At 32.0% G+C, this 25,752-nt stretch overlaps 36 non-coding genes across 36 annotated transcripts; all 36 read right to left on the minus strand.

Annotated features, from left to right (window-relative positions):
- Positions 1–248: 248 nt before the first annotated feature.
- Positions 249–321, minus strand: TRNAV-AAC (transfer RNA valine (anticodon AAC)). Its single transcript has one exon. It is a non-coding gene; the product is annotated as a tRNA-Val (tRNA).
- A 428-nt stretch (positions 322–749) lies between these two features.
- TRNAV-CAC (transfer RNA valine (anticodon CAC)) lies at positions 750–822 on the minus strand. Its single transcript has one exon. It is a non-coding gene; the product is annotated as a tRNA-Val (tRNA).
- An 867-nt stretch (positions 823–1,689) lies between these two features.
- On the minus strand, positions 1,690–1,762 carry TRNAV-AAC (transfer RNA valine (anticodon AAC)). The gene has a single exon. It is a non-coding gene; the product is annotated as a tRNA-Val (tRNA).
- Positions 1,763–2,194: 432 nt separating this feature from the next.
- On the minus strand, positions 2,195–2,267 carry TRNAV-CAC (transfer RNA valine (anticodon CAC)). The gene has a single exon. It is a non-coding gene; the product is annotated as a tRNA-Val (tRNA).
- A 648-nt stretch (positions 2,268–2,915) lies between these two features.
- Positions 2,916–2,988, minus strand: TRNAV-CAC (transfer RNA valine (anticodon CAC)). The gene has a single exon. It is a non-coding gene; the product is annotated as a tRNA-Val (tRNA).
- An 868-nt stretch (positions 2,989–3,856) lies between these two features.
- Positions 3,857–3,929, minus strand: TRNAV-AAC (transfer RNA valine (anticodon AAC)). Its single transcript has one exon. It is a non-coding gene; the product is annotated as a tRNA-Val (tRNA).
- A 431-nt stretch (positions 3,930–4,360) lies between these two features.
- TRNAV-CAC (transfer RNA valine (anticodon CAC)) lies at positions 4,361–4,433 on the minus strand. The gene has a single exon. It is a non-coding gene; the product is annotated as a tRNA-Val (tRNA).
- Positions 4,434–5,301: 868 nt separating this feature from the next.
- On the minus strand, positions 5,302–5,374 carry TRNAV-AAC (transfer RNA valine (anticodon AAC)). The gene has a single exon. It is a non-coding gene; the product is annotated as a tRNA-Val (tRNA).
- A 432-nt stretch (positions 5,375–5,806) lies between these two features.
- TRNAV-CAC (transfer RNA valine (anticodon CAC)) lies at positions 5,807–5,879 on the minus strand. The gene has a single exon. It is a non-coding gene; the product is annotated as a tRNA-Val (tRNA).
- Positions 5,880–6,527: 648 nt separating this feature from the next.
- On the minus strand, positions 6,528–6,600 carry TRNAV-CAC (transfer RNA valine (anticodon CAC)). The gene has a single exon. It is a non-coding gene; the product is annotated as a tRNA-Val (tRNA).
- An 868-nt stretch (positions 6,601–7,468) lies between these two features.
- On the minus strand, positions 7,469–7,541 carry TRNAV-AAC (transfer RNA valine (anticodon AAC)). The gene has a single exon. It is a non-coding gene; the product is annotated as a tRNA-Val (tRNA).
- A 430-nt stretch (positions 7,542–7,971) lies between these two features.
- TRNAV-CAC (transfer RNA valine (anticodon CAC)) lies at positions 7,972–8,044 on the minus strand. The gene has a single exon. It is a non-coding gene; the product is annotated as a tRNA-Val (tRNA).
- Positions 8,045–8,912: 868 nt separating this feature from the next.
- Positions 8,913–8,985, minus strand: TRNAV-AAC (transfer RNA valine (anticodon AAC)). The gene has a single exon. It is a non-coding gene; the product is annotated as a tRNA-Val (tRNA).
- A 431-nt stretch (positions 8,986–9,416) lies between these two features.
- On the minus strand, positions 9,417–9,489 carry TRNAV-CAC (transfer RNA valine (anticodon CAC)). The gene has a single exon. It is a non-coding gene; the product is annotated as a tRNA-Val (tRNA).
- Positions 9,490–10,357: 868 nt separating this feature from the next.
- On the minus strand, positions 10,358–10,430 carry TRNAV-AAC (transfer RNA valine (anticodon AAC)). The gene has a single exon. It is a non-coding gene; the product is annotated as a tRNA-Val (tRNA).
- Positions 10,431–10,860: 430 nt separating this feature from the next.
- TRNAV-CAC (transfer RNA valine (anticodon CAC)) lies at positions 10,861–10,933 on the minus strand. The gene has a single exon. It is a non-coding gene; the product is annotated as a tRNA-Val (tRNA).
- Positions 10,934–11,801: 868 nt separating this feature from the next.
- Positions 11,802–11,874, minus strand: TRNAV-AAC (transfer RNA valine (anticodon AAC)). Its single transcript has one exon. It is a non-coding gene; the product is annotated as a tRNA-Val (tRNA).
- Positions 11,875–12,304: 430 nt separating this feature from the next.
- Positions 12,305–12,377, minus strand: TRNAV-CAC (transfer RNA valine (anticodon CAC)). The gene has a single exon. It is a non-coding gene; the product is annotated as a tRNA-Val (tRNA).
- Positions 12,378–13,245: 868 nt separating this feature from the next.
- Positions 13,246–13,318, minus strand: TRNAV-AAC (transfer RNA valine (anticodon AAC)). The gene has a single exon. It is a non-coding gene; the product is annotated as a tRNA-Val (tRNA).
- A 426-nt stretch (positions 13,319–13,744) lies between these two features.
- On the minus strand, positions 13,745–13,817 carry TRNAV-CAC (transfer RNA valine (anticodon CAC)). The gene has a single exon. It is a non-coding gene; the product is annotated as a tRNA-Val (tRNA).
- An 868-nt stretch (positions 13,818–14,685) lies between these two features.
- On the minus strand, positions 14,686–14,758 carry TRNAV-AAC (transfer RNA valine (anticodon AAC)). Its single transcript has one exon. It is a non-coding gene; the product is annotated as a tRNA-Val (tRNA).
- A 428-nt stretch (positions 14,759–15,186) lies between these two features.
- TRNAV-CAC (transfer RNA valine (anticodon CAC)) lies at positions 15,187–15,259 on the minus strand. Its single transcript has one exon. It is a non-coding gene; the product is annotated as a tRNA-Val (tRNA).
- A 649-nt stretch (positions 15,260–15,908) lies between these two features.
- Positions 15,909–15,981, minus strand: TRNAV-CAC (transfer RNA valine (anticodon CAC)). The gene has a single exon. It is a non-coding gene; the product is annotated as a tRNA-Val (tRNA).
- A 649-nt stretch (positions 15,982–16,630) lies between these two features.
- TRNAV-CAC (transfer RNA valine (anticodon CAC)) lies at positions 16,631–16,703 on the minus strand. The gene has a single exon. It is a non-coding gene; the product is annotated as a tRNA-Val (tRNA).
- Positions 16,704–17,571: 868 nt separating this feature from the next.
- TRNAV-AAC (transfer RNA valine (anticodon AAC)) lies at positions 17,572–17,644 on the minus strand. The gene has a single exon. It is a non-coding gene; the product is annotated as a tRNA-Val (tRNA).
- A 432-nt stretch (positions 17,645–18,076) lies between these two features.
- On the minus strand, positions 18,077–18,149 carry TRNAV-CAC (transfer RNA valine (anticodon CAC)). Its single transcript has one exon. It is a non-coding gene; the product is annotated as a tRNA-Val (tRNA).
- An 867-nt stretch (positions 18,150–19,016) lies between these two features.
- Positions 19,017–19,089, minus strand: TRNAV-AAC (transfer RNA valine (anticodon AAC)). Its single transcript has one exon. It is a non-coding gene; the product is annotated as a tRNA-Val (tRNA).
- Positions 19,090–19,734: 645 nt separating this feature from the next.
- TRNAV-AAC (transfer RNA valine (anticodon AAC)) lies at positions 19,735–19,807 on the minus strand. The gene has a single exon. It is a non-coding gene; the product is annotated as a tRNA-Val (tRNA).
- A 646-nt stretch (positions 19,808–20,453) lies between these two features.
- On the minus strand, positions 20,454–20,526 carry TRNAV-AAC (transfer RNA valine (anticodon AAC)). The gene has a single exon. It is a non-coding gene; the product is annotated as a tRNA-Val (tRNA).
- Positions 20,527–20,952: 426 nt separating this feature from the next.
- TRNAV-CAC (transfer RNA valine (anticodon CAC)) lies at positions 20,953–21,025 on the minus strand. Its single transcript has one exon. It is a non-coding gene; the product is annotated as a tRNA-Val (tRNA).
- Positions 21,026–21,894: 869 nt separating this feature from the next.
- On the minus strand, positions 21,895–21,967 carry TRNAV-AAC (transfer RNA valine (anticodon AAC)). Its single transcript has one exon. It is a non-coding gene; the product is annotated as a tRNA-Val (tRNA).
- A 427-nt stretch (positions 21,968–22,394) lies between these two features.
- On the minus strand, positions 22,395–22,467 carry TRNAV-CAC (transfer RNA valine (anticodon CAC)). Its single transcript has one exon. It is a non-coding gene; the product is annotated as a tRNA-Val (tRNA).
- Positions 22,468–23,335: 868 nt separating this feature from the next.
- Positions 23,336–23,408, minus strand: TRNAV-AAC (transfer RNA valine (anticodon AAC)). Its single transcript has one exon. It is a non-coding gene; the product is annotated as a tRNA-Val (tRNA).
- A 649-nt stretch (positions 23,409–24,057) lies between these two features.
- On the minus strand, positions 24,058–24,130 carry TRNAV-AAC (transfer RNA valine (anticodon AAC)). Its single transcript has one exon. It is a non-coding gene; the product is annotated as a tRNA-Val (tRNA).
- A 427-nt stretch (positions 24,131–24,557) lies between these two features.
- Positions 24,558–24,630, minus strand: TRNAV-CAC (transfer RNA valine (anticodon CAC)). Its single transcript has one exon. It is a non-coding gene; the product is annotated as a tRNA-Val (tRNA).
- Positions 24,631–25,497: 867 nt separating this feature from the next.
- Positions 25,498–25,570, minus strand: TRNAV-AAC (transfer RNA valine (anticodon AAC)). Its single transcript has one exon. It is a non-coding gene; the product is annotated as a tRNA-Val (tRNA).
- Between the last annotated feature and the right edge of the window lie 182 nt (positions 25,571–25,752).

Raw genomic sequence — 25,752 nt, forward strand, 5'->3', positions numbered from 1 at the left:
TTGAATTCAAAGCGTTTAGGTAACAAAATATGTTTTTGCCAATTTCGAACTGGGGACCTTTCACGTGTGAGGCAAACATGAAATCACTACACTACAGATACTACATGAAAAATTTGCGACCATCATCCAATAAAAAATGATCTTTGACATTCAGTATGGCATGCTAAAATAAACTTTTTATCTGATTGTATTTTTATTGAGCATTTTACCCAAAAATTCATTGTTTTAAAATTCTAAAGCTAAAAGATTGTTTCTGCCCAGTTTCGAACTGGGGACCTTTCGCGTGTTAGGCGAATGTGATAACCACTACACTACAGAAACTGACTCTCGTGGATCCCATCACTATCTAGTCTGGAAGTACAAATGACACATGCTTTTCTTAGAAATATAATTTTTTCTAAACTTTTTTCCTATTTTCTAATAATTTTGACGCTATTTTTCCACTTTGCATTTCAAGAGGACACATTCACTTATTATCAATTCTGATCATTGTATTTACTAAAAAAATATTTTTTAATGTATTTCTGACCAATTTTGAAGGGGGACCTTATGCATATTGGGTAAATGTGAATAACTCTACACTACAGGTACTTCATGAATGCAACACCATCCAATATGCATGGTAGAAGGGAAATTGACTTTTGATATTCTGCAATATGATTTTTGCTTGCTTTTTCATTGAGCAATGCAACAGTAGATAGTTATCAAAATATAAATTATTGAATTCAAAGTGTTTAGGTAACAAAATATATTTCTGCCCAGTTTCGAACTGGGGACCTTTCGCGTGTGAGGCGAACGTGATAACCACTACTCTACAGAAACTACATGGAAACAGCATCTACCGCCATCCAATAAAAAATTATCTTTGACATACATTATGGCATTCTGAAATAAACTTTTTATATGATTGCATTTTTTTTGGCATTTCAACCAAAAATCCCTTGTTTTAAAATTCTAAAGATAACAGCATATTTCTGCCCAGTTTCGAACTGGGGACCTTTTGTGTTTTAGGCGAATGTGATAACCACTACAATACAGAAACTGACTTTTGAAGATCTCATCACTATGGAGTCGGGAAGTACCATTGGCAAACCGTTTTCTTAGAATTTTTTTTTCTAAACTTATTTTTCTATTTTCTAATAATTTCTATGCTATTTTTTCCACTTTGCATTTCAAGAGGACACATTCACTTATTAATAGTTCTGATCATTGTATTTAATAAAAAAATCTATTTTTAATGTATTTCTGACCAATTTTGAAGGGGAACCTTATGCATATTGGCTAAATGTGAATAATACTACACTACAGGTACTTCATGAATGCAACACCATCCAATATGCATGGTAGAAGGGAAATTGACTTTTGATATTCTGCAATATGATTTTTTGCTTGCTTTTTCATTGAGCAATGCAACAGTATATAGTTATCAAAATATAAATTATTGAATTCAAAGTGTTTAGGTAACAAACTATGTTTCTGCCAATTTCGAACTGGGGACCTTTCACGTGTGAGGCAAACATGAAATCACTACACTACAGATACTACATGAAAAATTTGCGACCATCATCCAATAAAAAATGATCTTTGACATTCAGTATGGCATGCTAAAATATACTTTTTATCTGATTGTATTTTTATTGAACATTTCACCCAAAAATTCATTCTTTTAAAATTCTAAAGCTAAAAGACTGTTTCTGCTCAGTTTCGAACTGGGGACCTTTTGCATGTTAAGCGAACGTGATAACCACTACACTACAGAAACTGACTCTCGTGTATCACATCCCTATCTACTCTGGAAGTACAAATGACACATGCTTTTCTTAGAAATATAATTTTTTCTAAACTTTTTTTTCCTATTTTCTAATAATTTTGACGCTATTTTTCCACTTTGCATTTCAAGAGGACACATTCACTTATTATCAATTCTGATCATTGTATTTACTAAAAAAAATCTTTTTTTTATGTATTTCTGACCAATTTTGAAGGGGGACCTTATGCATATTGGGTAAATGTGAATAACTCTACACTACAGGTACTTCATGAATGCAACACCATCCAATATGCATGGTAGAAGGGAAATTGACTTTTGATATTCTGCAATATGATTTTTGCTTGCTTTTTCATTGAGCAATGCAACAGTAGATAGTTATCAAAATATAAATTATTGAATTCAAAGTGTTTAGGTAACAAAACATGTTTCTGCCCAGGTTCGAACTGGGGACCTTTCGCGTGTGAGGCGAACGTGATAACCACTACACTACAGAAACTACATGGAAACAGCATCTCCCGCCATCCAATAAAAAATGATCTTTGACATACATTATGGCATTCTGAAATAAACTTTTTATATGATTGTATTTTTATTTGCATTTCAACCAAAAATCCCTTGTTTTAAAATTCTAAAGATAACAGCATATTTCTGCCCAGTTTCGAACTGGGGACCTTTTGTGTTTTAGGCGAATGTGATAACCACTACAATACAGAAACTGACTTTTGAAGATCTCATCACTATGGAGTCGGGAAGTACCATTGGCAAACCGTTTTCTTAGAATTTGTTTTTCTAAACTTATTTTTCTATTTTCTAATCATTTCTATGCTATTTTTTCCACTTTGCATTTCAAGAGGACACATTCACTTATTAATAGTTCTGATCATTGTATTTAATAAAAAAATCTATTTTTCATGTATTTCTGACCAATTTTGAAGGGGAACCTTATGCATATTGGCTAAATGTGAATAATACTACACTACAGGTACTTCATGAATGCAACACCATCCAATATGCATGGTAGAAGGGAAATTGACTTTTGATATTCTGCAATATGATTTTTGCTTGCTTTTTCATTGAGCAATGCAACAGTAGATAGTTATCAAAATATAAATTATTGAATTCAAAGTGTTTAGGTAACAAAATATGTTTCTGCCCAGTTTTGAACTTGGGATCTTTCGCGTGTGAGGCGAACGTGATAACCACTACACTACAGAAACTACATGGAAACAGCATCTCCCGCCATCCAATAAAAAATGATCTTTGACATACATTATGGCATTCTGAAATAAACTTTTTATATAATTGCATTTTTATTTGGCATTTCAACCAAAAATCCCTTGTTTTAAAATTCTAAAGAAAACAGCATATTTCTGCCCAGTTTCGAACTGGGGACCTTTTGTGTTTTAGGCGAATGTGATAACCACTACAATACAGAAACTGACTTTTGAAGATCTCATCACTATGGAGTCGGGAAGTACCATTGGCAAACCGTTTTCTTAGAATTTTTTTTTTCTAAACTTATTTTTCTATATTCTAATAATTTCTATGCTATTTTTCCACTTAGCATTTCAAGAGGACACATTTACTTATTAATAGTTCTGATCATTGTATTTACTAAAAAAATATTTTTTTAATGTATTTCTGACCAATTTTGAAGGGGGACCTTATGCATATTGGGTAAATGTGAATAACTCTACACTACAGGTACTTCATGAATGCAACACCATCCAATATGCATGGTAGAAGGGAAATTGACTTTTGATATTCTGCAATATGATTTTTTGCTTGCTTTTTCATTGAGCAATGCAACAGTATATAGTTATCAAAATATAAATTATTGAATTCAAAGTGTTTAGGTAACAAAATATGTTTCTGCCAATTTCGAACTGGGGACCTTTCACGTGTGAGGCAAACATGAAATCACTACACTACAGATACTACATGAAAAATTTGCGACCATCATCCAATAAAAAATGATCTTTGACATTCAGTATGGCATGCTAAAATAAACTTTTTATCTGATTGTATTTTTATTGAGCATTTTACCCAAAAATTCATTGTTTTAAAATTCTAAAGCTAAAACATTGTTTCTGCCCAGTTTTGAACTGGGGACCTTTCGCGTGTTAGGCGAACGTGATAACCACTACACTACAGAAACTGACTCTTGTGGATCCCATCACTATCTAGTCTGGAAGTACAAATGACACATGCTTTTCTTACAAATATAATTTTTTCTAAACTTTTTTTCCTATTTTCTAATAATTTTGGCGCTTTTTTTTCCACTTTGCATTTCAAGAGGACACATTCACTTATTATCAATTCTGATCATTGTATTTACTAAAAAAATATTTTTTTAATGTATTTCTGACCAATTTTGAAGGGGGACCTTATGCATATTGGGTAAATGTGAATAACTCTACACTACAGGTACTTCATGAATGCAACACCATCCAATATGCATGGTAGAAGGGAAATTGACTTTTGATATTCTGCAATATGATTTTTGCTTGCTTTTTCAATGAGCAATGCAACAGTAGATAGTTATCAAAATATAAATTATTGAATTCAAAGTGTTTAGGTAACAAAATATGTTTCTGCCCAGTTTTGAACTGAGGACCTTTCGCGTGTGAGGCGAACGTGATAACCACTACACTACAGAAACTACATGGAAACAGCATCTCCCGCAATCCAATAAAAAATGATCTTTGACATACATTATGGCATTCTGAAATAAACTTTTTATATGATTGCATTTTTATTTGGCATTTCAACCAAAAATCCCTTGTTTTAAAATTCTAAAGATAACAGCACATTTCTGCCCAGTTTCGAACTGGGGACCTTTTGTGTTTTAGGCGAATGTGATAACCACTACAATACAGAAACTGACTTTTGAAGATCTCATCACTATGGAGTCGGGAAGTACCATTGGCAAACCGTTTTCTTAGAATTTTTTTTTCTAAACTTATTTTTCTATTTTCTAATAATTTCTATGCTATTTTTTCCACTTTGCATTTCAAGAGGACACATTCACTTATTAATAGTTCTGATCATTGTATTTAATAAAAAAATCTATTTTTAATGTATTTCTGACCAATTTTGAAGGGGAACCTTATGCATATTGGCTAAATGTGAATAATACTACACTACAGGTACTTCATGAATGCAACACCATCCAATATGCATGGTAGAAGGGAAATTGACTTTTGATATTCTGCAATATGATTTTTTGCTTGCTTTTTCATTGAGCAATGCAACAGTATATAGTTATCAAAATATAAATTATTGAATTCAAAGTGTTTAGGTAACAAACTATGTTTCTGCCAATTTCGAACTGGGGACCTTTCACGTGTGAGGCAAACATGAAATCACTACACTACAGATACTACATGAAAAATTTGCGACCATCATCCAATAAAAAATGATCTTTGACATTCAGTATGGCATGCTAAAATATACTTTTTATCTGATTGTATTTTTATTGAACATTTCACCCAAAAATTCATTCTTTTAAAATTCTAAAGCTAAAAGACTGTTTCTGCTCAGTTTCGAACTGGGGACCTTTTGCATGTTAAGCGAACGTGATAACCACTACACTACAGAAACTGACTCTCGTGTATCACATCCCTATCTATTCTGGAAGTACAAATGACACATGCTTTTCTTAGAAATATAATTTTTTCTAAACTTTTTTTTCCTATTTTCTAATAATTTTGACGCTATTTTTCCACTTTGCATTTCAAGAGGACACATTCACTTATTATCAATTCTGATCATTGTATTTACTAAAAAAAATCTTTTTTTTATGTATTTCTGACCAATTTTGAAGGGGGACCTTATGCATATTGGGTAAATGTGAATAACTCTACACTACAGGTACTTCATGAATGCAACACCATCCAATATGCATGGTAGAAGGGAAATTGACTTTTGATATTCTGCAATATGATTTTTGCTTGCTTTTTCATTGAGCAATGCAACAGTAGATAGTTATCAAAATATAAATTATTGAATTCAAAGTGTTTAGGTAACAAAACATGTTTCTGCCCAGGTTCGAACTGGGGACCTTTCGCGTGTGAGGCGAACGTGATAACCACTACACTACAGAAACTACATGGAAACAGCATCTCCCGCCATCCAATAAAAAATGATCTTTGACATACATTATGGCATTCTGAAATAAACTTTTTATATGATTGTATTTTTATTTGCATTTCAACCAAAAATCCCTTGTTTTAAAATTCTAAAGATAACAGCATATTTCTGCCCAGTTTCGAACTGGGGACCTTTTGTGTTTTAGGCGAATGTGATAACCACTACAATACAGAAACTGACTTTTGAAGATCTCATCACTATGGAGTCGGGAAGTACCATTGGCAAACCGTTTTCTTAGAATTTGTTTTTCTAAACTTATTTTTCTATTTTCTAATCATTTCTATGCTATTTTTTCCACTTTGCATTTCAAGAGGACACATTCACTTATTAATAGTTCTGATCATTGTATTTAATAAAAAAATCTATTTTTCATGTATTTCTGACCAATTTTGAAGGGGAACCTTATGCATATTGGCTAAATGTGAATAATACTACACTACAGGTACTTCATGAATGCAACACCATCCAATATGCATGGTAGAAGGGAAATTGACTTTTGATATTCTGCAATATGATTTTTGCTTGCTTTTTCATTGAGCAATGCAACAGTAGATAGTTATCAAAATATAAATTATTGAATTCAAAGTGTTTAGGTAACAAAATATGTTTCTGCCCAGTTTTGAACTTGGGATCTTTCGCGTGTGAGGCGAACGTGATAACCACTACACTACAGAAACTACATGGAAACAGCATCTCCCGCCATCCAATAAAAAATGATCTTTGACATACATTATGGCATTCTGAAATAAACTTTTTATATAATTGCATTTTTATTTGGCATTTCAACCAAAAATCCCTTGTTTTAAAATTCTAAAGAAAACAGCATATTTCTGCCCAGTTTCGAACTGGGGACCTTTTGTGTTTTAGGCGAATGTGATAACCACTACAATACAGAAACTGACTTTTGAAGATCTCATCACTATGGAGTCGGGAAGTACCATTGGCAAACCGTTTTCTTAGAATTTTTTTTTTCTAAACTTATTTTTCTATATTCTAATAATTTCTATGCTATTTTTCCACTTAGCATTTCAAGAGGACACATTTACTTATTAATAGTTCTGATCATTGTATTTACTAAAAAAATATTTTTTTAATGTATTTCTGACCAATTTTGAAGGGGGACCTTATGCATATTGGGTAAATGTGAATAACTCTACACTACAGGTACTTCATGAATGCAACACCATCCAATATGCATGGTAGAAGGGAAATTGACTTTTGATATTCTGCAATATGATTTTTTGCTTGCTTTTTCATTGAGCAATGCAACAGTATATAGTTATCAAAATATAAATTATTGAATTCAAAGTGTTTAGGTAACAAAATATGTTTCTGCCAATTTCGAACTGGGGACCTTTCACGTGTGAGGCAAACATGAAATCACTACACTACAGATACTACATGAAAAATTTGCGACCATCATCCAATAAAAAATGATCTTTGACATTCAGTATGGCATGCTAAAATAAACTTTTTATCTGATTGTATTTTTATTGAGCATTTTACCCAAAAATTCATTGTTTTAAAATTCTAAAGCTAAAACATTGTTTCTGCCCAGTTTTGAACTGGGGACCTTTCGCGTGTTAGGCGAACGTGATAACCACTACACTACAGAAACTGACTCTTGTGGATCCCATCACTATCTAGTCTGGAAGTACAAATGACACATGCTTTTCTTACAAATATAATTTTTTCTAAACTTTTTTTCCTATTTTCTAATAATTTTGGCGCTTTTTTTCCACTTTGCATTTCAAGAGGACACATTCACTTATTATCAATTCTGATCATTGTATTTACTAAAAAAATATTTTTTTAATGTATTTCTGACCAATTTTGAAGGGGGACCTTATGCATATTGGGTAAATGTGAATAACTCTACACTACAGGTACTTTATGAATGCAACACCATCCAATATGCATGGTAGAAGGGAAATTGACTTTTGATATTCTGCAATATGATTTTTGCTTGCTTTTTCAATGAGCAATGCAACAGTAGATAGTTATCAAAATATAAATTATTGAATTCAAAGTGTTTAGGTAACAAAATATGTTTCTGCCCAGTTTTGAACTGAGGACCTTTCGCGTGTGAGGCGAACGTGATAACCACTACACTACAGAAACTACATGGAAACAGCATCTCCCGCAATCCAATAAAAAATGATCTTTGACATACATTATGGCATTCTGAAATAAACTTTTTATATGATTGCATTTTTATTTGGCATTTCAACCAAAAATCCCTTGTTTTAAAATTCTAAAGATAACAGCACATTTCTGCCCAGTTTCGAACTGGGGACCTTTTGTGTTTTAGGCGAATGTGATAACCACTACAATACAGAAACTGACTTTTGAAGATCTCATCACTATGGAGTCGGGAAGTACCATTGGCAAACCGTTTTCTTATAATTTTTTTTTTCTAAACTTATTTTTCTATATTCTAATAATTTCTATGCTATTTTTCCACTTTGCATTTCAAGAGGACACATTTACTTATTAATAGTTCTGATCATTGTATTTACTAAAAAAATATTTTTTTAATGTATTTCTGACCAATTTTGAAGGGGGACCTTATGCATATTGGGTAAATGTGAATAACTCTACACTACAGGTACTTCATGAATGCAACACCATCCAATATGCATGGTAGAAGGGAAATTGACTTTTGATATTCTGCAATATGATTTTTTGCTTGCTTTTTCATTGAGCAATGCAACAGTATATAGTTATCAAAATATAAATTATTGAATTCAAAGTGTTTAGGTAACAAACTATGTTTCTGCCAATTTCGAACTGGGGACCTTTCACGTGTGAGGCAAACATGAAATCACTACACTACAGATACTACATGAAAAATTTGCGACCATCATCCAATAAAAAATGATCTTTGACATTCAGTATGGCATGCTAAAATATACTTTTTATCTGATTGTATTTTTATTGAACATTTCACCCAAAAATTCATTCTTTTAAAATTCTAAAGCTAAAAGACTGTTTCTGCTCAGTTTCGAACTGGGGACCTTTTGCATGTTAAGCGAACGTGATAACCACTACACTACAGAAACTGACTCTCGTGTATCACATCCCTATCTATTCTGGAAGTACAAATGACACATGCTTTTCTTAGAAATATAATTTTTTCTAAACTTTTTTTTCCTATTTTCTAATAATTTTGACGCTATTTTTCCACTTTGCATTTCAAGAGGACACATTCACTTATTATCAATTCTGATCATTGTATTTACTAAAAAAAATATTTTTTTATGTATTTCTGACCAATTTTGAAGGGGGACCTTATGCATATTGGGTAAATGTGAATAATACTACACTACAGGTACTTCATGAATGCAACACCATCCAATATGCATGGTAGAAGGGAAATTGACTTTTGATATTCTGCAATATGATTTTTGCTTGCTTTTTCATTGAGCAATGCAACAGTAGATAGTTATCAAAATATAAATTATTGAATTCAAAGTGTTTAGGTAACAAAATATGTTTCTGCCCAGTTTTGAACTGGGGATCTTTCGCGTGTGAGGCGAACGTGATAACCACTACACTACAGAAACTACATGGAAACAGCATCTCCCGCCATCCAATAAAAAATGATCTTTGACATACATTATGGCATTCTGAAATAAACTTTTTATATAATTGCATTTTTATTTGGCATTTCAACCAAAAATCCCTTGTTTTAAAATTCTAAAGAAAACAGCATATTTCTGCCCAGTTTCGAACTGGGGACCTTTTGTGTTTTAGGCGAATGTGATAACCACTACAATACAGAAACTGACTTTTGAAGATCTCATCACTATGGAGTCGGGAAGTACCATTGGCAAACCGTTTTCTTAGAATTTTTTTTTTCTAAACTTATTTTTCTATATTCTAATAATTTCTATGCTATTTTTCCACTTTGCATTTCAAGAGGACACATTTACTTATTAATAGTTCTGATCATTGTATTTACTAAAAAAATATTTTTTTAATGTATTTCTGACCAATTTTGAAGGGGGACCTTATGCATATTGGGTAAATGTGAATAACTCTACACTACAGGTACTTCATGAATGCAACACCATCCAATATGCATGGTAGAAGGGAAATTGACTTTTGATATTCTGCAATATGATTTTTTGCTTGCTTTTTCATTGAGCAATGCAACAGTATATAGTTATCAAAATATAAATTTTTGAATTCAAAGTGTTTAGGTAACAAAATATGTTTCTGCCAATTTCGAACTGGGGACCTTTCACGTGTGAGGCAAACATGAAATCACTACACTACAGATACTACATGAAAAATTTGCAACCATCATCCAATAAAAAATGATCTTTGACATTCAGTATGGCATGCTAAAATAAACTTTTTATCTGATTGTATTTTTATTGAGCATTTTACCCAAAAATTCATTGTTTTAAAATTCTAAAGCTAAAACATTGTTTCTGCCCAGTTTTGAACTGGGGACCTTTCGCGTGTTAGGCGAACGTGATAACCACTACACTACAGAAACTGACTCTTGTGGATCCCATCACTATCTAGTCTGGAAGTACAAATGACACATGCTTTTCTTAGAAATATAATTTTTTCTAAACTTTTTTTCCTATTTTCTAATAATTTTGGCGCTTTTTTTCCACTTTGCATTTCAAGAGGACACATTCACTTATTATCAATTCTGATCATTGTATTTACTAAAAAAATATTTTTTTAATGTATTTCTGACCAATTTTGAAGGGGGACCTTATGCATATTGGGTAAATGTGAATAACTCTACACTACAGGTACTTCATGAATGCAACACCATCCAATATGCATGGTAGAAGGGAAATTGACTTTTGATATTCTGCAATATGATTTTTGCTTGCTTTTTCAATGAGCAATGCAACAGTAGATAGTTATCAAAATATAAATTATTGAATTCAAAGTGTTTAGGTAACAAAATATGTTTCTGCCCAGTTTTGAACTGAGGACCTTTCGCGTGTGAGGCAAACATGATAACCACTACACTACAGAAACTACATGGAAACAGCATCTCCCGCTATCCAATAAAAAATGATCTTTGACATACATTATGGCATTCTGAAATAAACTTTTTATATGATTGCATTTTTATTTGGCATTTCAACCAAAAATCCCTTGTTTTAAAATTCTAAAGATAACAGCACATTTCTGCCCAGTTTCGAACTGGGGACCTTTTGTGTTTTAGGCGAATGTGATAACCACTACAATACAGAAACTGACTTTTGAAGATCTCATCACTATGGAGTCGGGAAGTACCATTGGCAAACCGTTTTCATAGAATTTTTTTTTCTAAACTTATTTTTCTATTTTCTAATAATTTCTATGCTATTTTTTCCACTTTGCATTTCAAGAGGACACATTCACTTATTAATAGTTCTGATCATTGTATTTAATAAAAAAATCTATTTTTAATGTATTTCTGACCAATTTTGAAGGGGAACCTTATGCATATTGGCTAAATGTGAATAATACTACACTACAGGTACTTCATGAATGCAACACCATCCAATATGCATGGTAGAAGGGAAATTGACTTTTGATATTCTGCAATATGATTTTTTGCTTGCTTTTTCATTGAGCAATGCAACAGTATATATTTATCAAAATATAAATTATTGAATTCAAAGTGTTTAGGTAACAAAATATGTTTCTGCCAATTTCGAACTGGGGACCTTTCACGTGTGAGGCAAACATGAAATCACTACACTACAGATACTACATGAAAAATTTGCGACCATCATCCAATAAAAAATGATCTTTGACATTCAGTATGGCATGCTAAAATAAACTTTTTATCTGATTGTATTTTTATTGAGCATTTTACCCAAAAATTCATTGTTTTAAAATTCTAAAGCTAAAACATTGCTTCTGCCCAGTTTTGAACTGGGGACCTTTCGCGTGTTAGGCGAATGTGATAACCACTACACTACAGAAACTGACTCTTGAGGATCCCATCACTATCTAGTCTGGAAGTACAAATGACACATGCTTTTCTTAGAAATATAATTTTTTCTAAACTTTTTTTCCTATTTTCTAATAATTTTGGCGCTATTTTTCCACTTTGCATTTCAAGAGGACACATTCACTTATTATCAATTCTGATCATTGTATTTACTAAAAAAATATTTTTTTAATGTATTTCTGACCAATTTTGAAGGGGGACCTTATGCATATTGGGTAAATGTGAATAACTCTACACTACAGGTACTTCATGAATGCAACACCATCCAATATGCATGGTAGAAGGGAAATTGACTTTTGATATTCTGCAATATGATTTTTGCTTGCTTTTTCAATGAGCAATGCAACAGTAGATAGTTATCAAAATATAAATTATTGAATTCAAAGTGTTTAGGTAACAAAATATGTTTCTGCCCAGTTTTGAACTGAGGACCTTTCGCGTGTGAGGCGAACGTGATAACCACTACACTACAGAAACTACATGGAAACAGCATCTCCCGCCATCCAATAAAAAATGATCTTTGACATACATTATGGCATTCTGAAATAAACTTTTTATATGATTGCATTTTTATTTGGCATTTCAACCAAAAATCCCTTGTTTTAAAATTCTAAAGATAACAGCACATTTCTGCCCAGTTTCGAACTGGGGACCTTTTGTGTTTTAGGCGAATGTGATAACCACTACAATACAGAAACTGACTTTTGAAGATCTCATCACTATGGAGTCGGGAAGTACCATTGGCAAACCGTTTTCATAGAATTTTTTTTTCTAAACTTATTTTTCTATTTTCTAATAATTTCTATGCTATTTTTTCCACTTTGCATTTCAAGAGGACACATTCACTTATTAATAGTTCTGATCATTGTATTTAATAAAAAAATCTATTTTTAATGTATTTCTGACCAATTTTGAAGGGGAACCTTATGCATATTCGCTAAATGTGAATAATACTACACTACAGGTACTTCATGAATGCAACACCATCCAATATGCATGGTAGAAGGGAAATTGACTTTTGATATTCTGCAATATGATTTTTTGCTTGCTTTTTCATTGAGCAATGCAACAGTATATATTTATCAAAATATAAATTATTGAATTCAAAGTGTTTAGGTAACAAAATATGTTTCTGCCAATTTCGAACTGGGGACCTTTCACGTGTGAGGCAAACATGAAATCACTACACTACAGATACTACATGAAAAAATTGCGACCATCATCCAATAAAAAATGATCTTTGACATTCAGTATGGCATGCTAAAATAAACTTTTTATCTGATTGTATTTTTATTGAGCATTTTACCCAAAAATTCATTGTTTTAAAATTCTAAAGCTAAAATATTGTTTCTGCCCAGTTTCGAACTGGGGACCTTTCGCATGTTAGGCGAACGTGATAACCACTACACTACAGAAACTGACTCTTGTGGATCCCATCACTATCTAGTCTGGAAGTACAAATGACACATGCTTTTCTTAGAAATGTAATTTTTCTAAACTTTTTCCTATTTTCTAATAATTTTGACGCTATTTTTCCACTTTGCATTTCAAGAGGACACATTCACTTATTATCAATTCTGATCATTGTATTTACTAAAAAATTTTTTTTTATTTATTTCTGACCAATTTTGAAGGGGGACCTTATGCATATTGGGTAAATGTAAATAACTCTACACTACAGGTACTTCATGAATGCAATACCATCCAATATGCATGGTAGAAGGGAAATTGACTTTTGATATTCTGCAATATGATTTTTTGCTTGCTTTTTCATTGAGCAATGCAACAGTATATAGTTATCAAAATATAAATTATTGAATTCAAAGTGTTTAGGTAACAAAATATGTTTCTGCACAGTTTTGAACTGAGGACCTTTCGCGTGTGAGGCGAAAGTGATAACCACTACACTACAGAAACTACATGGAAACAGTGTCTCCCACCATCCAATAAAAAATGATCTTTGACATACATTATGGCATTCTGAAATAAACTTTTTATATGATTGCATTTTTATTTGGCATTTCAACCAAAAATCCCTTGTTTTAAAATTCTAAAGATAACAGCACATTTCTGCCCAGTTTCGAACTGGGGACCTTTTGTGTTTTAGGCGAATGTGATAACCACTACAATACAGAAACTGACTTTTGAAGATCTCATCACTATGGAGTCGGGAAGTACCATTGGCAAACCGTTTTCATAGAATTTTTTTTTCTAAACTTATTTTTCTATTTTCTAATAATTTCTATGCTATTTTTTCCACTTTGCATTTCAAGAGGACACATTCACTTATTAATAGTTCTGATCATTGTATTTAATAAAAAAATCTATTTTTAATGTATTTCTGACCAATTTTGAAGGGGAACCTTATGCATATTCGCTAAATGTGAATAATACTACACTACAGGTACTTCATGAATGCAACACCATCCAATATGCATGGTAGAAGGGAAATTGACTTTTGATATTCTGCAATATGATTTTTTGCTTGCTTTTTCATTGAGCAATGCTACAGTATATATTTATCAAAATATAAATTATTGAATTCAAAGTGTTTAGGTAACAAACTATGTTTCTGCCAATTTCGAACTGGGGACCTTTCACGTGTGAGGCAAACATGAAATCACTACACTACAGATACTACATGAAAAATTTGCGACCATCATCCAATAAAAAATGATCTTTGACATTCAGTATGGCATGCTAAAATATACTTTTTATCTGATTGTATTTTTATTGAACATTTCACCCAAAAATTCATTGTTTTAAAATTCTAAAGCTAAAAGACTGTTTCTGCCCAGTTTCGAACTGGGGACCTTTCGCGTGTTAAGCGAACGTGATAAACACTACACTACAGAAACTGACTCTCGAGGATCCCATCACTATCTAGTCTGGAAGTACAAATGACACATGCTTTTCTTAGAAATATAATTTTTTCTAAACTTTTTTCCTATTTTCTAATAATTTTGACGCTATTTTTCCACTTTGCATTTCAAGAGGACACATTCACTTATTATCAATTCTGATCATTGTATTTACTAAAAAAATATTTTTTAATGTATTTCTGACCAATTTTGAAGGGGCACCTTATGCATATTGGGTAAATGTGAATAACTCTACACTACAGGTACTTCATGAATGCAACACCATCCAATATGCATGGTAGAAGGGAAATTGACTTTTGATATTCTGCAATATGATTTTTGCTTGCTTTTTCATTGAGCAATGCAACAGTAGATAGTTATCAAAATATAAATTATTGAATTCAAAGTGTTTAGGTAACAAAATGTGTTTCTGCCCAGTTTTGAACTGGGGATCTTTCGCGTGTGAGGCGAACGTGATAACCACTACACTACAGAAACTACATGGAAACAGCATCTCCCGCCATCCAATAAAAAATGATCTTTGACATACATTATGGCATTCTGAAATAAACTTTTTATATGATTGCATTTTTATTTGGCATTTCAACCAAAAATCCCTTGTTTTAAAATTCTAAAGAAAACAGCATATTTCTGCCCAGTTTCGAACTGGGCACCTTTTGTGTTTTAGGCGAATGTGATAACCACTACAATACAGAAACGGACTTTTGAAGATCTCATCACTATGGAGTCGGAAAGTACCATTGGCAAACCGTTTTCTTAGAATTTTTTTTTCTAAACTTATTTTTCTATTTTCTAAAAATTTCTATGCTATTTTTTCCACTTTGCATTTCAAGAGGACACATTTACTTATTAATAGTTCTGATTATTGTATTTACTAAAAAAATATTTTTTTAATGTATTTCTGACCAATTTTGAAGGGGGACCTTATGCATATTGGGTAAATGTGAATAACTCTACACTACAGGTACTTCATGAATGCAACACCATCCAATATGCATGGTAGAAGGGAAATTGACTTTTGATATTCTGCAATATGATTTTTGCTTGCTTTTTCATTGAGCAATGCAACAGTAGATAGTTATCAAAATATAAATTATTGAATTCAAAGTGTTTAGGTAACAAAATATGTTTCTGCCCAGTTTTGAACTGAGGACCTTTCGCGTGTGAGGCGAAAGTGATAACCACTACACTACAGAAACTACATGTAAACAGCGTCTCCCGCCATCCAATAAAAAATGATCTTTGACATACATTATGGCATTCTGAAATAAACTTTTTATATGATTGCATTTTTAATTGGCATTTCAACCAAAAATCAATTGTTTTAAAATTCTAAAGATAACAGCACATTTCTGCCCAGTTTCGAACTGGGGACCTTTTGTGTTTTAGGCGAATGTGATAACCACTACAATACAGAAACTGACTTTTGAAGATCTCATCACTATGGAGTCGGGAAGTACCATTGGCAAACCGTTTTCATAGAATTTTTTTTTCTAAACTTATTTTTCTATTTTCTAATAATTTCTATGCTATTTTTTCCACTTTGCATTTCAAGAGGACACATTCACTTATTAATAGTTCTGATCATTGTATTTAATAAAAAAATCTATTTTTAATGTATTTCTGACCAATTTTGAAGGGGAACCTTATGCATATTCGCTAAATGTGAATAATACTACACTACAGGTACTTCATGAATGCAACACCATCCAATATGCATGGTAGAAGGGAAATTGACTTTTGATATTCTGCAATATGATTTTTGCTTGCTTTTTCATTGAGCAATGCAACAGTAGATAGTTATCAAAATATAAATTATTAAATTCAAAGTGTTTAGGTAACAAAATATATTTCTGCCCAGTTTCGAACTGGGGACCTTTCGCGTGTGAGGCGAACGTGATAACCACTACTCTACAGAAACTACACGGAAGCAGCATCTACCGCCATCCAATAAAAAATTATCTTTGACATACATTATGGCATTCTGAAATAAACTTTTTATATGATTGCATTTTTTTTGGCATTTCAACCAAAAATCCCTTGTTTTAAAATTCTAAAGATAACAGCATATTTCTGCCCAGTTTCGAACTGGGGACCTTTTGTGTTTTAGGCGAATGTGATAACCACTACAATACAGAAACTGACTTTTGAAGATCTCATCACTATGGAGTCGGGAAGTACCATTGGCAAACCGTTTTCTTAGAATTTTTTTTTCTAAACTTATTTTTCTATTTTCTAATAATTTCTATGCTATTTTTTCCACTTTGCATTTCAAGAGGACACATTCACTTATTAATAGTTCTGATCATTGTATTTAATAAAAAAAATCTATTTTTAATGTATTTCTGACCAATTTTGAAGGGGAACCTTATGCATATTGGCTAAATGTGAATAATACTACACTACAGGTACTTCATGAATGCAACACCATCCAATATGCATGGTAGAAGGGAAATTGACTTTTGATATTCTGCAATATGATTTTTTGCTTGCTTTTTCATTGAGCAATGCAACAGTATATAGTTATCAAAATATAAATTATTGAATTCAAAGTGTTTAGGTAACAAACTATGTTTCTGCCAATTTCGAACTGGGGACCTTTCACGTGTGAGGCAAACATGAAATCACTACACTACAGATACTACATGAAAAATTTGCGACCATCATCCAATAAAAAATGATCTTTGACATTCAGTATGGCATGCTAAAATATACTTTTTATCTGATTGTATTTTTATTGAACATTTCACCCAAAAATTCATTGTTTTAAAATTCTAAAGCTAAAAGACTGTTTCTGCCCAGTTTCGAACTAGGGACCTTTCGCGTGTTAAGCGAACGTGATAACCACTACACTACAGAAACTGACTCTCGTGTATCACATCCCTATCTAGTCTGGAAGTACAAATGACACATGCTTTTCTTAGAAATATAATTTTTTCTAAACTTTTTTTTCCTATTTTCTAATAATTTTGACGCTATTTTTCCACTTTGCATTTCAAGAGGACACATTCACTTATTATCAATTCTGATCATTGTATTTACTAAAAAAAATCTTTTTTTAATGTATTTCTGACCAATTTTGAAGGGGGACCTTATGCATATTTGGTAAATGTGAATAACTCTACACTACAGGTACTTCATGAATGCAACACCATCCAATATGCATGGTAGAAGGGAAATTGACTTTTGATATTCTGCAATATGATTTTTGCTTGCTTTTTCATTGAGCAATGCAACAGTAGATAGTTATCAAAATATAAATTATTGAATTCAAAATGTTTAGGTAACAAAACATGTTTCTGCCCAGGTTCGAACTGGGGACCTTTCGCGTGTGAGGCGAACGTGATAACCACTACACAACAGAAACTACATGGAAACAGCATCTCCCGCCATCCAATAAAAAATGATCTTTGACATACATTATGGCATTCTGAAATAAACTTTTTATATGATTGTATTTTTATTTGCATTTCAACCAAAAATCCCTTGTTTTAAAATTCTAAAGATAACAGCATATTTCTGCCCAGTTTCGAACTGGGGACCTTTTGTGATTTAGGCGAATGTGATAACCACTACAATACAGAAACTGACTTTTGAAGATCTCATCACTATGGAGTCGGGAAGTACCATTGGCAAACCGTTTTCTTAGAATTTGTTTTTCTAAACTTATTTTTCTATTTTCTAATAATTTCTATGCTATTTTGTCCACTTTGCATTTCAAGAGGACACATTAACTTATTAATAGTTCTGATCATTGTATTTAATAAAAACATTTATTTTTAATGTATTTCTGACCAATTTTGAAGGGGAACCTTATGCATATTGGCTAAATGTGAATAATACTACACTACAGGTACTTCATGAATGCAACACCATTCAATATGCATGGTAGAAGGGAAATTGACTTTTGATATTCTGCAATATGATTTTTTGCTTGCTTTTTCATTGAGCAATGCAACAGTATATATTTATCAAAATATAAATTATTGAATTTAAAGTGTTTAGGTAACAAAATATGTTTCTGCCAATTTCGAACTGGGGACCTTTCACGTGTGAGGCAAACATGAAATCACTACACTACAGATACTACATGAAAAATTTGCGACCATCATCCAATAAAAAATGATCTTTGACATTCAGTATGGCATGCTAAAATAAACTTTTTATCTGATTGTATTTTTATTGAGCATGTTACCCAAAAATTCATTGTTTTAAAATTCTAAAGCTAAAAGATTGTTTCTGCCCAGTTCCAAACTGGGGACCTTTCGCGTGTTAGGCGAACGTGATAACCACTACACTACAGAAACTGACTCTCGTGGATCCCATCACTATCTAGTCTGGAAGTACAAATGACACATGCTTTTCTTAGAAATATAATTTTTTCTAAACTTTTTTCCTATTTTCTAATAATTTTGACGCTATTTTTCCACTTTGCATTTCAAGAGGACACATTCACTTATTATCAATTCTGATCATTGTATTTACTAAAAAAAAATGTTTTATGTATTTCTGACCAATATTGAAGGGGGACCTTATGCATATTGGGTAAATGTGAATAACTCTACACTACAGGTACTTCATGAATGCAACACCATCCAATATGCATGGTAGAAGGGAAATTGACTTTTGATATTCTGCAATATGATTTTTGCTTGCTTTTTCATTGAGCAATGCAACAGTAGATAGTTATCAAAATATAAATTATTGAATTCAAAGTGTTTAGGTAACAAAATATGTTTCTGCCAATTTCGAACTGGGGACCTTTCACGTGTGAGGCAAACATGAAATCACTACACTACAGATACTACATGAAAAATTTGCGACCATCATCCAATAAAAAATGATCTTTGACATTCAGTATGGCATGCTAAAATAAACTTTTTATCTGATTGTATTTTTATTGAGCATTTTACCCAAAAATTCATTGTTTTAAAATTCTAAAGCTAAAAGATTGTTTCTGCCCAGTTTCGAACTGGGGACCTTTCGCGTGTTAGGCGAACGTGATAACCACTACACTACAGAAACTGACTCTCGTGGATCCCATCACTATCTAGTCTGGAAGTACAAATGACACATGCTTTTCTTAGAAATATAATTTTTTCTAAACTTTTTTCCTATTTTCTAATAATTTTGACGCTATTTTTCCACTTTGCATTTCAAGAGGACACATTCACTTATTATCAATTCTGATCATTGTATTTACTAAAAAATTTTTTTTTATGTATTTCTGACCAATTTTGAAGGGGGACCTTATGCATATTGGGTAAATGTGAATAACTCTATACTACAGGTACTTCATGAATGCAACACCATCCAATATGCATGGTAGAAGGGAAATTGACTTTTGATATTCTGCAATATGATATTTTGCTTGCTTTTTCATTGAGCAATGCAACAGTATATATTTATCAAAATATAAATTATTGAATTCAAAGTGTTTAGGTAACAAAATATGTTTCTGCCAATTTCGAACTGGGGACCTTTCACGTGTGAGGCAAACATGAAATCACTACACTACAGATACTACATGAAAAATTTGCGACCATCATCCAATAAAAAATGATCTTTGACATTCAGTATGGCATGCTAAAATAAACTTTTTATCTGATTGTATTTTTATTGAGCATTTTACCCAAAAATTCATTGTTTTAAAATTCTAAAGCTAAAAGATTGTTTCTGCCCAGTTTCGAATTGGGGACCTTTCGCGTGTTAGGCGAACGTGATAACCACTACACTACAGAAACTGACTCTCGTGGATCCCATCACTATCTAGTCTGGAAGTACAAATGACACATGCTTTTCTTAGAAATATAATTTTTTCTAAACTTTTTTCCTATTTTCTAATAATTTTGACGCTATTTTTCCACTTTGCATTTCAAGAGGACACATTCACTTATTATCAATTCTGATCATTGTATTTACTAAACAATTTTTTTTATGTATTTCTGACCAATTTTGAAGGGGGACCTTATGCATATTGGGTAAATGTGAATAACTCTACACTACAGGTACTTCATGAATGCAACACCATCCAATATGCATGGTAGAAGGGAAATTGACTTTTGATATTCTGCAATATGATTTTTGCTTGCTTTTTCATTGAGCAATGCAACAGTAGATAGTTATCAAAATATAAATTATTGAATTCAAAGTGTTTAGGTAACAAAATATGTTTCTGCCCAGTTTCGAACTGGGGACATTTCGCGTGTGAGGCAAACGTGATAACCACTACACTACAGAAACTACATGAAAACAACATCTCCCGCCATCCAATAAAAAATGATCTTTGACATACATTATGGCATTCTGAAATAAACTTTTTATATGATTGCATTTTTATTTGGCATTTCAACCAAAAATCCCTTGTTTTAAAATTCTAAAGATAACAGCACATTTCTGCCCAGTTTCGAACTGGGGACCTTTTGTGTTTTAGGCAAATGTGATAACCACTACAATACAGAAACTGACTTTTGAAGATCTCATCACTATGAAGTCGGGAAGTACCATTGGCAAACCGTTTTCATAGAATTTTTTTTTCTAAACTTATTTTTCTATTTTCTAATAATTTCTATGCTATTTTTTCCACTTTGCATTTCAAGAGGACACATTCACTTATTAATAGTTCTGATCATTGTATTTAATAAAAAAAATCTATTTTTAATGTATTTCTGACCAATTTTGAAGGGGAACCTTATGCATATTCGCTAAATGTGAATAATACTACACTACAGGTACTTTATGGATGCAACACCATCCAATATGCATGGTAGAAGGGAAATTGACTTTTGATATTCTGCAATATGATTTTTTGCTTGCTTTTTCATTGAGCAATGCAACAGTTTATATTTATCAAAATATAAATTATTGAATTCAAAGTGTTTAGGTAACAAAATATGTTTCTGCCAATTTCGAACTGGGGACCTTTCACGTGTGAGGCAAACATGAAATCACTACACTACAGATACTACATGAAAAATTTGCGACCATCATCCAATAAAAAATGATCTTTGACATTCAGTATGGCATGCTAAAATAAACTTTTTATCTAATTGTATTTTTATTGAGCATTTTACCCAAAAATTCATTGTTTTAAAATTCTAAAGCTAAAAGATTGTTTCTGCCCAGTTTCGAACTGGGGACCTTTCGCGTGTTAGGTGAACGTGATAACCAATACACTACAGAAACTGAATCTCGTGATTTCCATCACTATCTAGTCTGGAAGTACAAATGACACATGCTTTTCTTAGAAATGTAATTTTTCTAAACTTTTTTCCTATTTTCTAATAATTTTGACGCTATTTTTCCACTTTGCATTTCAAGAGGACACATTCACTTATTATCAATTCTGATCATTGTATTTACTAAAAAAACATTTTTTAATGTATTTCTGACCAATTTTGAAGGGGGACCTTATGCATATTGGGTAAATGTGAATAACTCTACACTACAGGTACTTCATGAATGCAACACCATCCAATATGCATGGTAGAAGGGAAATTGACTTTTGATATTCTGCAATATGATTTTTGCTTGCTTTTTCATTGAGCAATGCAACAGTAGATAGTTATCAAAATATAAATTATTGAATTCAAAGTGTTTAGGTAACAAAATATGTTTCTGCCCAGTTTTGAACTGGGGATCTTTCGCGTGTGAGGCAAACGTGATAACCACTACACTACAGAAACTACATGGAAACAGCATCTCCCGCCATCCAATAAAAAATTATCTTTGACATACATTATGGCATTCTGAAATAAACTTTTTATATGATTGCATTTTTATTTGGCATTTCAACTGAAAATCCCTTGATTTAAAATTCTAAAGATAACAGCATATTTCTGCCTAGTTTCGAACTGGGGACCTTTTGTGTTTTAGGCGAATGTGATAACCACTACAATACAGAAACTGACTTTTGAAGATCTCATCACTATGGAGTCGGGAAGTACCATTGGCAAACCGTTTTCTTAGAATTTTTTTTTCTAAACTTATTTTTCTATTTTCTAATAATTTCTATGCTATTTTTTCCACTTTGCATTTCAAGAGGACACATTCACTTATTAATAGTTCTGATCATTGTATTTAATAAAAAAATCTATTTTTAATGTATTTCTGACCAATTTTGAAGGGGAACCTTATGCATATTGGCTAAATGTGAATAATACTACACTACAGGTACTTCATGAATGCAACACCATCCAATATGCATGGTAGAAGGGAAATTGACTTTTGATATTCTGCAATATGATTTTTTGCTAGCTTTTTCATTGAGCAATGCAACAGTATATAGTTATCAAAATATAAATTATTGAATTCAAAGTGTTTAGGTAACAAAATATGTTTCTGCCAATTTCGAACTGGGGACCTTTCACGCGTGAGGCAAACATGAAATCACTACACTACAGATACTACATGAAAAATTTGCGACCATCATCCAGTAAAAAATGATCTTTGACATTCAGTATGGCATGCTAAAATAAACTTTTTATCTGATTGTATTTTTATTGAGCATTTTACCCAAAAATTAATTGTTTTAAAATTCTACAGCTAAAAGATTGTTTCTGCCCAGTTTCGAACTGGGGACCTTTCGCGTGTTAGGCGAACGAGATAACCACTACACTACAGAAACTGACTCTCGTGAATTTCATCACTATCTAGTCTGGATGTACACATGACACATGCTTTTCTTAGAAATATAATTTTTTTCTAAACTTTTTTTCCTATTTTCTAATAATTTTGACGCTATTTTTCCACTTTGCATTTCAAGAGGACACATTCACTTATTATCAATTCTGATCATTGTATTTACTAAAAAAAATTTTTTTTATGTATTTCTGACCAATTTTGAAGGGGGACCTTATGCATATTGGATAAATGTGAATAACTCTACACTACAGGTACTTCATGAATGCAACACCATCCAATATGCATGGTAGAATTGAAACTGACTTTTGATATTCTGCAATATGATTTTTTGCTTGCTTTTTTATTGAGCAATGCAACAGTAGATAGTTATCAAAATATAAATTATTGAATTCAAAGTGTTTAGGTAACAAAATATGTTTCTGCCAATTTCGAACTGGGGACCTTTCACGTGTGAGGCAAACATGAAATCACTACACTACAGATACTACATGAAAAATTTGAGACCATCATCCAATAAAAAATGATCTTTGACATTCAGTATGGCATGCTAAAATAAACTTTTTATCTGATTGCATTTTTATTGAGCATTTTACCCAAAAATTAATTGTTTTAAAATTCTAAAGCTAAAAGATTGTTTCTGCCCAGTTTCGAACTGGGGATCTTTCACGTGTTAGGCGAACGTGATAACCGCTACACTACAGAAACTGACTCGCGTGGTCCCATCACTATCTAGTCTGGAAGTACAAATGACACATGCTTTTCTTAGAAATATAATTTTTTCTAAACTTTTTTTCCTATTTTCTAATAATTTTGACGCTATTTTTCCACTTTGCATTTCAAGAGGACACATTCACTTATTATCAATTCTGATCATTGTATTTAATAAAAAAATTTTTTTTGAATGTATTTCTGACCAATTTTGAAGGGAGACCTTATGCATATTGGGTAAATGTGAATAACTACACTACAGGTACTTCATGAATGCAACACCATCCAATATGCATGGTAGAAGGGAAATTGACTTTTGATATTCTGCAATATGATTTTTGCTTGCTTTTTCATTGAGCAATGCAACAGTAGATAGTTATCAAAATATAAATTATTGAATTCAAAATGTTTAGGTAACAAAACATGTTTCTGCCCAGGTTCGAACTGGGGACCTTTCGCGTGTGAGGCGAACGTGATAACCACTACACAACAGAAACTACATGGAAACAGCATCTCCCGCCATCCAATAAAAAATGATCTTTGACATACATTATGGCATTCTGAAATAAACTTTTTATATGATTGTATTTTTATTTGCATTTCAACCAAAAATCCCTTGTTTTAAAATTCTAAAGATAACAGCATATTTCTGCCCAGTTTCGAACTGGGGACCTTTTGTGATTTAGGCGAATGTGATAACCACTACAATACAGAAACTGACTTTTGAAGATCTCATCACTATGGAGTCGGGAAGTACCATTGGCAAACCGTTTTCTTAGAATTTGTTTTTCTAAACTTATTTTTCTATTTTCTAATAATTTCTATGCTATTTTGTCCACTTTGCATTTCAAGAGGACACATTAACTTATTAATAGTTCTGATCATTGTATTTAATAAAAACATTTATTTTTAATGTATTTCTGACCAATTTTGAAGGGGAACCTTATGCATATTGGCTAAATGTGAATAATACTACACTACAGGTACTTCATGAATGCAACACCATTCAATATGCATGGTAGAAGGGAAATTGACTTTTGATATTCTGCAATATGATTTTTTGCTTGCTTTTTCATTGAGCAATGCAACAGTATATATTTATCAAAATATAAATTATTGAATTTAAAGTGTTTAGGTAACAAAATATGTTTCTGCCAATTTCGAACTGGGGACCTTTCACGTGTGAGGCAAACATGAAATCACTACACTACAGATACTACATGAAAAATTTGCGACCATCATCCAATAAAAAATGATCTTTGACATTCAGTATGGCATGCTAAAATAAACTTTTTATCTGATTGTATTTTTATTGAGCATGTTACCCAAAAATTCATTGTTTTAAAATTCTAAAGCTAAAAGATTGTTTCTGCCCAGTTCCAAACTGGGGACCTTTCGCGTGTTAGGCGAACGTGATAACCACTACACTACAGAAACTGACTCTCGTGGATCCCATCACTATCTAGTCTGGAAGTACAAATGACACATGCTTTTCTTAGAAATATAATTTTTTCTAAACTTTTTTCCTATTTTCTAATAATTTTGACGCTATTTTTCCACTTTGCATTTCAAGAGGACACATTCACTTATTATCAATTCTGATCATTGTATTTACTAAA

The sequence above is a fragment of the Pseudophryne corroboree genome, chromosome 4 (assembly GCF_028390025.1).
Source record: "Pseudophryne corroboree isolate aPseCor3 chromosome 4, aPseCor3.hap2, whole genome shotgun sequence".
NCBI classification, from domain to species: domain Eukaryota; kingdom Metazoa; phylum Chordata; class Amphibia; order Anura; family Myobatrachidae; genus Pseudophryne; species Pseudophryne corroboree.